This window comes from Populus alba, chromosome 1, assembly GCF_005239225.2.
Source record: "Populus alba chromosome 1, ASM523922v2, whole genome shotgun sequence".
NCBI lineage: Eukaryota > Viridiplantae > Streptophyta > Magnoliopsida > Malpighiales > Salicaceae > Populus > Populus alba.
Genome location: NC_133284.1, coordinates 47,236,209 through 47,251,655, shown reverse-complemented (window position 1 = coordinate 47,251,655; position 15,447 = coordinate 47,236,209). Strand labels below are relative to the sequence as shown.

Here is a 15,447-nt window from a genome sequence, read left to right as displayed (position 1 = left end):
TTTTCATTGTTATTATATATGTTGCGCTATTTAGAAAATCTCTATGGACTCAACTCTTTAAAATATTGGTCATTTAAAGTTGTATGAGCTATAGTTGCTCTTGAACGGTTCTAAAGGCACTAAAGATTGTGTTCATGGTAGATATAGACTCAGGGTTGGACATTAGATAACCACTATGTAAATACTTGCTTAAAAATAGAATTGGGATCACAATAATTCTTGCATGTAAAAACCCAATACAAAGTTAAAGTTAATTGTAATATCTTTTTGATATTAATCAAGACCAGAATATACTAGTAAAAGTATAGATTTGCAATGCTTGAGGAGTTATGCTTAGGATCAGTAGAATCTAAGAGGAAAGGATTAGAAGGAAGTTCTGAGAAGCATTAACATATAACATATGGAATAACTAAAGATAAGAGAAGTAATGGCAGTATACATTTTCTATAACTTACAACCAGTAGTAATGTCAAAAACACGATATAGAGCAGACCCATTCCAGTCACAAATCCAAACTAGAATTACAGCAACTGACAATCACAAAGTCACTACCGAGGTTCCAAGACTGAGGTTGAAATTTCATTGGTTGAAGATGATTCCACCTTGCTGGATGAAGAAGATGCTTCAACCGGACCTCTATCCTTAAAGAAGCCTGGTTCTTTTGGCTTTGGCAATGTCTTCTCTCCACCTAACATCAAAACCACTGAGGCCATGCTTGGTCTATCCTCAGGGTATTGTTGAACACATAACAGGCTAATGTGGATACATTTCATGACTTCTGATAGATTCCATGACTCTTTGGCCAATCCATCAACCAATTCTAATGTTTTGCCTTCTTTCCACAATCTCCATGCCTAGATCATTTGAAACCTCATCATTAACCGCTAAAATGATTGAATGTCATAAGGAAATTTAACCCTGGATACTTACATATCCTATGAGGCTTAGGGTTTTATCTGGATGGTAAAACCCTCTACTTTTCTTTCCAGTTACTATCTCTAGCAACATGATACCATAGCTAAAGACATCAGATTTCACTGAGAAGAGTCCATCAGTAGCATATTCTGGTGCCATATAACCACTACAGAACGACATTAAAAAAAGACAGATGAGTACTATCTGGCAAATATCGTAAAGGCCTTAAAGAAAGAGCATGAAAAGTGAATACTTACTAGGTGCCAACTACTCTATTTGTGTTTCCTTCTGTCTGATCGCCTCCGAAAGTTCTAGCCAAACCGAAATCAGAAATTTTTGGGTTCATGTCCTTGTCAAGTAAAACGTTACTTGATTTCAGATCTCTATGTATAATCCTCAATCTAGAATCTTGATGAAGATACAGAAGCCCCCTGGCGATCCCGCAGATAATGTTGAACCGCTGAGACCAGTCTAACAGTTTACTTTTTGTCTGATCTGGTAAGATGTAATCATATATACGTCATGCATGCTACTTGAAAGCTCAAAACAGAAGACTTATTCTATCATGAGCCACGACTCATTCTTATTAGTAACAGCAAGCCAGCTAAAATTTTGTAAGGTTATGAGAGATCCGAACCAAAAAGGAAAGAGTCCAGGCTTTTGTTGGGCATATATTCATACACCAGAAGTCTTTCCTCTCTTTGAATGCTACATCCAAGAAGCTTTACAAGATTTCGGTGCTGTAGCTTGCTAATCAGTATAACTTCATTTTTGAACTCTTTTGATCCTTGTCCGGAGCTCGTTGATAACCTCTTCACAGCAATTTCTTGTCCATCTTCAAGTGTACCCTACAAAATCACACCAATAAAATGCATGCCTTTTCTTTTCTGAACAAAACCCTAGCTCGTTACTGTTCTTGTACATTAAAAGGCATACCTTGTAGACAGGTCCAAAACCTCCCTGACCTAATTTGTTTTTTATTGAAAAGTTTGTTGGTTGCATTGACTATTTTAGCGAACTCAAAATGTGGTAGCTCCAAGTCTTCATTCTCTCCATCAGTTGTCTGATCATTTTGCTGGTCCATTTCTGCTCTCTCGGAAAAAGGAGGACATGAGATGGTAAAATTTAAACTTTTGACAGTTTTATTATTATGGTTGTGATATTATATTAAAAAATTATTTTAATTTGATAATTTAAATTATTATATAAAATTTTAAAATATAATTTATATTATTTTCTACATTTAATCATAATGAGTGGACAATAGTTAATGGCTTAAATCTATACTTTTCCACGAACTACAGACTTTTTTAGAACTTTATGATAAACAGGATGGCCATTCTTTTAGAGAAATGTACCAGTAACTTTACCTCTGCACTTTTCCTTTCGTTTGAAAATGCAATAGCAGAACACGAGCAGCCCGGAGAGTGAGACCATGGCAATGACTGTTGAAACTATCACCGCAATCTTTACGGCAGGCTCAGCTTTTGCCTCTAAGAAAGTGCACTATTGTTAGAATAAAGATACATCACAAGTAATTAAAGAAGCTATAAACAAGGAAATTATGCTGCATCTAGGTACTCATGGATTGAAAAAAAAAAATGTTTAGCATATACCTGATTCTGAAGGATTCATGCGAATGTATAGTTCCTGACCTCCAGCTGGAAACTGTCTAACATCTATCAGGTCACCATACCAAATTATGCAGCCACTGCCGCCTCCTCTAACATCTGAATTACTGTATGCCATACAGGAACAGTTCTGTAAACATTTAGCTCTGCATTCCTTGAGATTCATACTCTTGTTTAGCCAAGAATGAGTAGCATCAGGCCATTTCAGCCCCGGATATTTCACGAATCCATCTCCCTTCTGGCAGTTCAATGGTTTATTGCGCACGCACCCATCAGACCAATCCATTAAGTTCCATTTCTCTAGTGATTTAGGCTTGAATTTTTTTAAACATCGACAAATTGGCAAGTCATTAATGATGCAATTTCCATTGGCACCACAAAGGGCATAATTGTCGCACGAGTCTCTTGGCACAGAAGCATAGAGGACCCAAGTTTGGGTTGCTTCATTCCATGTGTAGGCTTCACGATAATTGGTAGTCTGATTTACAACTATCCTGGAGAATGCTGATATATTTTTGAGGTTGTAGGATAAATATACTTCATCCTCACTTGAGACAAAATTTAACTTAAAAACTGGGTTTTGGACTAGTTCTGGAGCACCTGTGAATGCAACGCCTGTCCAGGGGCCACTCCTGAAGTACTGTTGTGATCCTCTCCAGATAATTGTCTCAGGGTTATCTTGTCGTTTAATCCCCCAAGTTAAGTCTCCGGGAGATGGATCATCTGAGCTCCTCCAGGATGATAGGCGCCTTTCAAGTCCGGTCCTTAAATCCCAGCCAAGCTTCATTCCTGGAATCAGTGTATCAGATGGATGATCAAAACTTTGCCACAGGTATCTTCCAGAGTCACTTTTTTCATCTCTTAAGACAAGATTACCAGAATCCAGGAGCTGCAGTACTATTGGACTCTTGGATATTATTGTTGAGTTTGATGACCAAACAACAACGTTGCGGTTGCTAACAAGCAAAAGATTGGCAGTATTGTCTATGGTCAACAAGCCAGAGGAATCTTCAATTGGATTCCGCCGGTTTGCAACCCAAAGAACTGTTCTAACTGGGATATTTTTGTACCAAATTCCCAAGTAACGATTCTTAGAAATTCCAGGGCTAAAGAAACCCAGTTCAAAGCTTCCTTCTCTAGAAACCAAGGTTTTGCCATCACTTAGAGATTGTGATGGAGCAATGGTGTCAAGAGCAGTGGAGAATTTTAATTGGAAAATAAGGAAGGAAATATTGAAAAGTGTAAGTGAAAGGATAGTACAGAAAACTGTATGTGGAAGGATATCCATCCAGTCATAGAGAGCTCATATGTGTATTGTGCTTGCAAGCTCAAGATTTATATATATAGACTTTTCACTACATGATTGAACTAGGATCAATTAAATAAGCTTTGATGATAAAGACTTGAATTTTGATATGTGTGTTTCATGAAAAGCACGGCAGATTTGATAGATTGCAACATCCACTAACCTTTTTTTTCCACAACAGATCCCACAGCTTTTAGCTTTAAGAATTCGACAAATCTAGTAACAGTACGTGGTTGGTGATGTCGTCAACAGCTATTATTTACTATGATCGAGACGTGATTCTGTGGTAATCCCACGAATTTAAGCCCCCTTCCACTCAAAACAATGTCTAATATTTTCTGAAGTGATGATTGGCATTGCTAGATTCTACTTATCCCTACAATCTGTCATACAGACTTTTTAATCATTGCCTGGTTGTGTGGTGTAATTTTTTGAACAGTTGGAGAAATTGTTACAGGAAATGGTTCAAGAAGACCAAACCAGTGACAAGACGGATTTGCTAGAATAACAATCAATAACAGTGGAGTTCATTACAACAAGAAATCAAATGGTTTTAATTCTTTTGAATATTTATCAAGTTTACACTTTCTTTAAAAGATGCTGAATATCCAAAACTTGCCTAAAAAAAAACGGTTGCATTTACAACTTAACTAAAAGCAATAGACTGGCTTGTCTACTCCTCCACAGCGGCCTCAGGTCTTTCTAAAGAATTATTCCAAAAGAAACTTTCCTAAAAGAAAAGGTTGCATTCACAACTTAACTAAAAGCAATAGACTGCCGTGTCTACTCCTCCACGGCGACCTCAGGTCTCTCTAAAGAATTATTCCAACAGAAACTTTCCATTCTGTCCGCTAATTATAGTAAAATATTGAAAAAGAAAACCTGATGATGTTGGTCAATATATCCCCTATCAGAGTTCACATTGAACAATCGTGCTTTTTAATAGTTTATACACCATCTGGACCAGAATTGCCTGTGAGCTGAGATCTGCATCCTCTGCTACGGAACAGGGCAGCTTTGGAAGTACTGCTTGAATAGCATTTTGGCATTCTCTTTCAAAAATGCTAATGAACAAAGGTAATATATTCTACCATCCTAAACAATGTCAAACCTGTTATAATGAAAATATGATTAATTCTGATACAAAATCATGGGTGTGGCTATTAAAACGCTTCAGTCTCCAGCCATTTAGGCCTATGGGTTGAAATGCTAAACATTCATTTTAAATCTTGTCCACAAAGTAGACTTTCTAATGCAAGAGATTTTGGGCGAACACACATCCTTGTTATGCTAACGAGCATAAATTTTAATCTAACTATTTGCTTATGTTGAAATTTTTGCTTCTAGATTTTAAAAACCATGTTTTCTAGAAGATTAAAATTTCATAGCTATTTGATATCAATAAAGCCTTTAAATAAGAACTAAAAGTTATTGTTTGTGATTTATCATATTTTCCTAGCTAATTTAAATTTTTTTCATTTAGTTTAGAGCTCTTAATTATTTTGCATCTTTGTTTAGGAAAATTTCCATTCCATATAAGTAACCTTGAAGAGCTGTGAAAAATTCAAATTAGTGTTCTTGTGGTTGAGATCATTTTCTCCAGAATTATTTTTCTTTGTGTTTACTATGTTTCTTATGTTTTTTTCTTTTGTGTCAATTGGTATCAAAGTCTAACGATTTCTAGTGGTTAAATGATGTGTGTTGTTGAATAACCAAAGATAAAAAACATGACATTCTCTTGTAAGAGGGAATGGGGAGGTTCTCCTTTGGAAAGGAGATGTTGAGGATCTAATAATAGAATTAAGACACAATAATAGATTGCAGAATTGACCATCAATTGATAGAGGTGAAGATCCTAATGGATCATTAGGAGAGATCATGGACTCATAGTTAGTTTTGAAAGCCTGTTTCAAAGGTGAAAGCAAAGGAGGTAAGCTTTTCATTAATAGGAGTATCGGTGAAGATTTAGGATTTCAGATAAAATTCTCCAAGCTCTCAAGGAACCTTGTAGTTAGAGGAGTTTTTTCTTATGGTTGAGAGTCCTTTTGCTAAACTTCGTTTTCTTTGTGCTTAATATATATTTTTTTATTTTTTCGGTTTGTGTCACTTATCCTTACTTTTACCCTCAAAAAAGATAATGAAAACCAACAGCAAGTAGATTGCCAGTGGCGATACGGTGGTAGAGCTTTCATTACGGGGCCTTAAGAGTTAAGCTGCCGACAACATTAGTCTATACTGAGTCAGCAAGAGAAAACTTTCCCACAAGACAAATGCAATTAAGTCCAATATAACTTTTTTATAAAAGCAGAATTTATTTCTAAAGCACAAACAGAGTAGGGGGGCCCTTCTTAACCATTTCCATTCAGAAATTAGACACCGAGCCTCCAGCAATGAGGTTGACGTTTCATTATTTGAAGGTGATTCCGCCTGGCCGGATGACGAATTTGCTTCGACTAGACCTCTATATTTAAAGAAGCCTGGTTCTTTGGGCTTAGGCAATGCACTCTCTCTACCTAACGTCAAAACCACAGAAGCCATGCTCGGCTTATCCTCAGGATGCTGTTGCATGCATAAGAGGCTAATTTGGATACATCTCATGACTTCTGATAGATTCCATGATTTTTCTGGCAATACATCAACTAATTCTAATTCTTATCGCACTCAAATTATTAAATACCTCCGTTACTTATGTTCAAATGGATCAAACTCAGAAGTAAGGGGAAGAATTGTTGAGTGCAGTTGTGAGGTAAATATTCAACATTGAAAAGAAATGGAGAAAAGAAATGTTTTTATATATGATACATCTATATGATCTAATAGTTAGAGATAGTGTCATCTTAACACTTAAACCCTGATCATATGCGTAGGCCCAATACGTACATGGAGGTTCCATGCTTCTCCCTAAACTAACAAAAAAAGTTCAAATGCAAAATTCCATTTAGTCGGTTAAACATAAAAGAACATGAAAAAGCAACATAATTGAAGAATGCCGAACTCTTTTCTCGGGCCACTATCAGTTGAAATGATAATTATCCAAGAAGTACAAAAGCTTGCAGTAGATTTCAGCTAAAGCCTTTTTCACATCTTATCCAAGTTCGTTCGTTCAACATGTAAAATAGTTTTGCTAAATATGTACCGTAATAACATCTCCAACATGTAAAATTCATATAAACAACATTTTAACAGCAACTACAGGAGAATGATGTTTCAACTGTAGCCTGAGTTATTGAAACACCCAAAACATGATATGTTCCCTTAACTTCATTTGTGTTAAGGATAGGTTCCTAAATGTAAAGGGCGGTGTAATGTTTTGAATTAAAAGAGACAGGAAAAGGCAACAAAACCATTGGAGGCTTAAAAAGTGGGTATAAATGAATGAGGGGTAGTGTGGTAATTGATTAAATATAATACGTATAAATAGAAAAGAAAAAAAAAGAGGGATCTGAAAATTTAAGAGATAACCGGCAGTAGAGAAAGGGGAAAGAAGAAGAAGAAGAGAAGAGAGGGAAATTGGAAGGGAAATAAAAAGGAGTTGAAGAAAATAAGTTAAAAGGGTAAGATTTATGCTTTAATATGTATAATATGTTTTCTTTAGCTTTAAATTTATATTTTGATGAATGATTAGGGTTTTGAAGATTTTATTTTGGGTTAATTGATGAATTAATTTGAATGTTATAGGGTTGATTGTTGTGGGTAATAGATTGTTTAGTTGATTTTGAGAGATTTTAGGTAAAGATGATGATTTTGAGTTATGATTTGTGTAAATGGTGAATTTTGAGTTAGAAATCTGGAAAGAACAGTAGGTTTTCTGTTGAAATTCTGGGTTTGAGGTTGAAGATGAAAAAATTTCGGTTTGGTCCCTCAATTTGTGAAAATTACAGTTTAGTCCCCAAACTTTGGAAAAATTAAAAATTAGTCCCTGGAGCATATTCCGAGATTCCGGACACAATAAAAGATGAATTATGGGCAGAATTCAAGTACATTCATGAAATTTTAACACTTTCAATTTGGTCCTCCCATTTGACAAAAATTACAATTTGACCCTAAAAAATTAGAAAAAAATACAGAATGGTCTTTGGAGCATAATTAGAGATTCTGGACAGAAATGAGGATGAATTATGGACATAATTCCACTATAGTCATGAATTTATGATATTTTTAGTTTGGTCCTCCAATTAGATAAAAATTACAATTTGGCCCTAAAAATATGATAAATTTTAGATTGGTCCCTAGCTATAATATTAGCTTTTTCAGATTGTTTTGATGAATAAATGAGGGTTATTTAGCGAATTATTATCAAGTCTTATTATTCGTTTTATTATGGATTAGATTTCGTGAAAACCGTTAATTTTTGGGTTTTTAGGAAAAATGACTAATTTTTTTAAAAAACAACATATAGGGTTATGGAATATACCCTTAGATAAGTGTATTAAATAGATTAGATATTCTTTTGAGTCATTCTTGAATATGTCTCCTTTGTATTCAGATAATCCTAGTATTCTATTGGTGGGACACCAGTAGGATTTCCTTCGGTATCTACTTTTGAGTGCTGTTTGCTTTCGAGTCAGGTGAATGGATAATTTTCCATATACATGAGAAATATTATAAATATTTGATTTGTTAATATGAATTGGATCATGCTTATTGATAATATATATGTTGATTATTATCCTTGTTATGATAAAGCATGACCAATTGTTGAATCTGAATTCTTGATATGAACCAGTATATATTTTGGATTGACTTCTAAGTTGAGACTTAAGATATGAGTATGTCTGCTTGATTATAATTATGAACCTATTGTATGCCAGTCATAATACCCATGCTAATAGGGTAGTGTTAGTCTTTGTGCACATTGTATCTGAACCCTAGTTGGTCGGGGGAGTCATAAACCTGTATGGACTGATCATCATATAGTACGGAACCTCATGCTCATTGCATTTTGATTTTTCTGACGAGCTTTACCTTATGATATTCTTGTTATAGCCTATTTGAAAAACCTTCCTATAAGAACATAGAACCATAATTGTGTGTGTGTGTGTGTGTGTGTATTTCTCATTGTTGTATTACCTCGTGTGTGTGTGTGTATTGAATGTTATCTACTCACTGAGTTGTTGAACTTACCCTCTCATTATTTATCTTTTCAGGCTTATAGCTTGTTAGCGGGTTATTTTTGTTGAACCTTTTGAACCTGCTTTTTTGTTGTAATTTGTACCTTCCTTTTATGTCTAGTTAGTACTCCAAAACCATGAATTTATATGAACTCTTGTATTAAGACAATCAAATTATATTATAAAGTTAGTTTTGTTGTTACTGTTGCGTTGAACTCTGATTGAGTTAGAGAAGTTTGTATGTAAGTTTGGGTTCGTATAGGTATGAAACCTTGGAGGGGAACCTTGCCTATGTGCCGGTCATGGATCCGGGAATCAGGTCATGACAAACTTGGTATTAGAGCTTTAGGTTAAATAAACAATAATATAGTTAATTTTATAATAAGTGGAGCATTATGATCCATATCGTCTTGTTTGTTGTTTTTTAAATTTTGAATTCTCATCAAGCATGTCTTCTTCCTTGTGATAGACATGCTTTCCTATAATTCTGTGATAATTATCATGCTATTGTTCTAGCATGACTTGAGTGTTTTCGCTTTTTATAGGAAATGTTGAGGAATAGACAAATAACTGATGCTATTAGAGTAAATGACAATAAAGGTGATGTCCCTATTATACAGTTTAGAAATGCAAGGTATAAGAGGTGGGGTAGTACATCCGCACCTCAACATATTCTTATTGTTTGCTTTTTTGAAGCAAAAATATTATTTAATATGGGTGCAACTCATTTATTTGTGTCCCTATATTTTTTTCATGAGGTTAGATAAGCAACCAACTTTATTAAGATCTCTAATTTCAAATCTCTACTCCCCTTGATGAATTAGTATTTGTGAAGTATGTGTATCTGGATTGTGGAATAGAGATTGAAGATAGGATCTTTATGGGAGATTTAAATGTCTTAGATATGGTTGATTTTGATGTGATTTTACGAATGGATTGGTTGGCAAAGCATAGGGCTTCAGTAAGTTGTTGGGGTAAGAAAGTAGTGTTTGATCTAGATGAAGAAGTTGGGTTAGTACTTCAAGGAGATAAGATTTTATCTCCATCAATTATGTTGTTGGTTATCTCAATGAAAATGGCTCAAAAAAGGGTACAATGCTACCTAACATATATAGTGGATATAGAGAAAGAAGTTCCCCAATTACACCAAGTCTCTATAGTGAGGGAGTTCATCGATGTCTTTCCCGATGACTTACCTGGATTGCCTCCATATGGGGAAATAGAGTTTTGTATTGATTTGGTTCCGGGTACCGAACCAATATCAATGGCACTATATAGAATGGTGCCAGCAGAATTGAGGGAGTTAAAGGAGCAATTGTAGGATTTAATGGACAAAAAGTTCATCCGACTGAGTGTGTACCCTTGGGGAGCCCCAATGTTCTTTATGAAGAAAAAAGATGGGTCATTGAAATTATGTATCGATTAAAGGCAACTGAATCAGGTGATATTTCGAAATAGATACCCACTCCCTCGTATAGATGATTTGATTGATTAGTTGTAGGGAGCTCAATTCTTTTCTAAGATCGATGATCGATTTGGGTATCATCAGTTAAGGATAAGAGAGGGGGACATTTCGAAGACAACTTTTAGAACTCGATATGGTCATTATAAGTTCTTAGTGATGTCTTTTGGGTTGATGAATACCCTAGCAGCTTTTATGGATTTGATGAATAGAGTGTTTGGATAATTTATTGATTGATTTGTAATAGTTTTTGTTGATGATATTTTGGTGTATCCGAGGTCTAAAGAGGAGCATGAGCAGCACTTGAGAATGGTGCTTCAGACTCTGCGAGATCATCAGTTATATGGCAATTTCTCAAAGAGTGAGTTTTGGTTGGAGAGTGTAGCATTTCTTAGGCATGTAGTGTCAAGGAATGAGATTGAGGTTGATCCGCAAAAGATTGAAGCAGTTAAGTAGTGGCTTAGGCTTACTTCGGCGACAAAGATTAGAAGTTTCTTAGGTTTGGCCAACTACTATCGGAGGTTTATGGAGAACTTTTCTTGGATTTCTGCACTATTGACTAAGTTAACGCAGAAAAATGTTAAGTTTCAGTGGTCTGAAGCTTATGAGAAAAGTTTCTTAGAGTTGAAAGAGAGATTGACTACAACGCCTATTCTAGCAGTACCATTAGGTTCTAGTGGTTACACAATGTATTATGATGCTTCAAGAGTGGGGTTCGGATGTGTTCTAATGCAGCATGGCAAGGTTATTGCCTATGCTTCACAGCAACTGAAGAAGCATGAACAGAACTATCCTACACATGATTTAGAGATGGCGGCTGTAATTTTTTCTTTGAAGATTTAGAGGCACTACTTATATGGTGAAACTTGTGAGATCTTCACAAATCACAAGAGTTTGAAATACATCTTTCAGCAGAGGGATCTAAACCTGAGATAGAGGAGATGGATGGAACTTCAAAGGATTATGATTGTACCATATAGTACCACCCGGGTAGGGCAAATGTAGTTGTCGATGCTTTGAGTAGAAAATCATCAGGGAGCTTAGCTCATATTCAAGAGGTACAAAGACCTCTGATTAGGGAGCTGCATGAGTTAGTGGATGAAGATCTTAGTGAACCTGGAGCAATGATTGCTCATTTTCAGGTTAAGTCAGATTGTTTGATAAGATAAAAGCAACTTAAAAGAAAGATGATTCACTACTCAGGATCAAAAATGAGATTGAGTAGGGTAAGGCTACATGTTTTGTGATAGGTGATGATGATATGTTGAGATATATGAATAGGTTTTGTGTACCTGATGTATATGATCTAATGAGAGAATTGATGGTAGAGGCACATTAGACAATTTACACAATGCATCCAGGTTCCACTAAGATGCATAAAGACCTTAAGGTGTGTTATTGGTGGAATATGATAAAGGCTGATGTAGTAGATTTTGTCTCTAGGTGTTTGACCTATTAGATGGTAAAGGGTGAACACTAGAAACCTTTTGGATTGTTGCAACCATTGTTGATTCCAAAATGGAAGTGGGAAAGGATCACAATGGACTTTGTGACAGGATTGCCTAGGAGTCAAGAGATAACGATTCGATATGGGTTATTGTTGACAGGTTGACAAAATCAGCCCATTTTTTGCCAATTAAGATTACTTATCGATATGCGAAACTGGTGGAATTGTTTATTAGTGAGATTCTATGGTTTCATGGAGTGCCAATCTCAATAGTGTGAGATAGAGTCCATAGTTTACATTGTTGTTTTGGTTGAAATTCCAAGAAGCTATGGGTACTAAAGTGTAGCTGAGTACAACTTTTCACCCTCAGACCGATGGTCAATCTAAGAGGACTATTCAGATCTTAGAGGATATGTTAAGTGCTTCTGTTATGGAATTTGGAATTGGTTGGAGTAAGTTCCTACCAGTAGTGGAATTTGCTTGCAACAACAGCTATCAGTCTAGCATAAAGATGGCACCTTAGAGGCTTTATATGGTCGGAAGTGTAGATCACCATTTTGTTGGTTTGAGATTGGTGAGAAGAGGCTAATAAGACCGAAGTTGATTCAGATTACCTCAGAGAAGATAGAGGAAATTAGAAAGAAGCTTCAAACAACTCAAAATAGATAGAAGAGTTACACGGATATTAGAGTTTTCAGTAGGTGATTGTGTGTTCTTAAAAGTATCACCAACCAAAAGGAGTATTCAGGTTTGGGAAGAAAGGCAAGTTGAGTCCTCAATTTATTGGACCGTATGAGATTCTAAAGAGAGTTGGGGCAGTTGCTTATAGGTTAGCATTACCACCAAACTTGTTTGCTATCCATTATGTGTTTCATGTTTCCATGCTAAAGAAGTATATGTCAGATCCATCACATGTGTTAGAGGTTCTTCTCATTGAATTGAGAGATGATATGGTTTATGACATGCAACCGGAAGCTATAGTCGAACGACAAGTGAGGAAGCTTAGGTTGAAGGATATAGCTTCAGTGAAAGTGAAATGAAAAGGTCATTCACATGAGGAAGTGACATGGGAGCTCGAGGATAAGATGCATGAGGAGTATCCTCATCTTTTCAATAATCTCGGTAAGTATTCAATATTTCTGACACGACCAAAAGATTGATGTCTTCTCTCAAGTGCAGGAGTGTTAAAGTAATAAATAACCTGGCAAGACCGGGGTCGAACCACAAGTAGATGAACTATATAAATTATAAATAACAACAACAACACAACAATAATAACAACAATAATAACAATACTAGTAGTAGTAGTAGTAGTAGTAACAATAATAAAGAGGACTTTGAGATGTAAGATTAATGTGAGGATTAAAAAATAATAAAAACAAATGTTAAGGTTAAAAGATCCACTAATGGTACTTCAAACAAGTATAGTATAAACTCTTATTACTCAACTGGAAACCATACACAAAGGAGGTTCCAATCGGATTATAAATTGTTAACATGATTACATTCATTATCTTTTTCGAGTAATGACAATACTTGTAAATATTATCAGGTATTCATGGTGATAACTTATGTTAACAACAAATCAAGTTCCTTTTATAGCACAGGTGTTGGTCATACCATATAGTTGGGCTATGAAAGTGCCAAGTACTTGTTGTACCAAGGGTTGTTCAACACAAATCTAGATTAACCATTTAACAAGTAAGGTATTAAGAGTGAGCAAGATAATAAATATAAAACATGTTAGTATCAAACATTAAAATCAATGTTAAGTTTATACTATACTTATCCTTACACCATTAGTGTAACCTTTTCACCTTGACATAATAGATTTAGCTAAACATAATGAAAGACAGAAACATAAATAAACAAGATAAGAATATAATTATGGAAAGGAAATGAAAGGCATAAACAAGAGATTAATATAACATAAAATTAAACTTAGACATTACAAAATATAAAGAAAGAGAGCAAGAGCATGATCTTGATCTGAACACCAAGATGCCTAAATGCATGGCAAATGCCTCCTTTTATAGGCGAAAATTTCAAACTATTGATTTGATGAATAGTTGTTGAATGGGTGGCCCCATCTTGACTTGGTGACAATTCTTATCTTCCTGTATGAACAAAACGTCATTGGTAACGTCAGAATTTGAACCAGCTTTACTCATGAAAGTTCTCGGAGATTGTCTCAGCTTTTTAGGGAAAAAAAATTGAGGTTATTTGGACTTCTAGAACTCGAGATATGGGCTGAACACTGAATAGTATCTGGGCTGCAGGACAGATTTGGACTTCTCCGTTGTTGTTATAATTTGGACTTGAAAACGGCCTTTTTAAATCTTGGACTCCACATGAAAGTTTTAGCCTATGTCTTATCTTTCCATCTATATAAACAGAATGGATCACTAGTTGCTAGTCGTCAGGGCCGGGAGCTGGTCTTTAATGGACCAGCAAAAAAGTACCATGGAAACCAGATCTCTATCCTTTATATATTGACCAATTCTCGTGCTTCGTAACGAGTAAAATCCTCTTTCTTTGAAGCAAATTCCTGCCCTTTGGGATATTTTGTAATGAATCAAAAGACTATATCTTCCCAAAACAAAGACGAGGAGGATTTCAGCAATTTCAAGGAAGAGGATCTTGGAATACAGGATTTAGAGGAAGAGGAGGTAGAAACACCACCAAAAAAGGCCGGGGACAACCAGCATTTGCTCCTAGAGGAAGAGGAGGCAGTTACAATAACCGTGATAAGAGAAATATCCAGTGTTATAGTTGCAATCAATTTGGGCACTATAACACTGAATGTTGAAGGAAAGCTCCATCAGAAGTACGTGAACAAGCCAACTATACAGAGGAGGATGCCATCATCAGAGGACCAGCTGCATTATTAGTCCAACAAGGACTAGGTGAGAAACATGAGAATATATGGTATTTGGATTTTGGAGCTAGCAATCATATGAGTGGTCAACGAGATCTATTTGAAGATCTACATGAAACTGTAAAAGGCCAAGTCACTTTTAGAGACACCTCCAAAGTTCCAGTGAAAGGAAGGGGCAACATCTCAATCTGTTTGAAGAATGGCGATCATAGCTACATTGCAGATGTTTATTATGTTCCAGCTATTTAGCATAACTTGCTGAGTATAGGCCAACTTCTGGAGAAAGGTTACACTCTTCTTATAAAGAATTGTAATATAATAATTAAAGATTACAGTGGAAGATTAATTGCCCATGTAAAGATGTTCAAGAATAGGATGTTTCCTATAAACATCCAATATGCTGCCACAAAGTGTTTGAGTGCCATCACCAACAATGAAGAGTGGCTTTGGCATCTAAGGCTTGGACATCTGAATTTCACAAGTTTGAAGATGCTAGCAAGCAAGAAGATGGTCAAAGGTATGCCTCACATTGATCATCCAGATGAAGTTTGTGAGAGTTGTGTCCTCAGCAAACATCACAGATCCAATTTTTCCAAAGAAGTCAACTGGAAAGCAAATAAGCCACTAGAGTTAGTGCATACAGATGTGTGTGGTCCCATAAAGCCTATGTTAATTGGACAAAATAGGTACTTCCTCA

General features: G+C 35.7%; 1 pseudogene; it reads right to left on the bottom strand.

The window, feature by feature from the left end:
• Window positions 1–363: 363 nt before the first annotated feature.
• Window positions 364–3,860, bottom strand: LOC118042396 (G-type lectin S-receptor-like serine/threonine-protein kinase At4g27290; annotated as a pseudogene).
• Window positions 3,861–15,447: the final 11,587 nt, after the last annotated feature.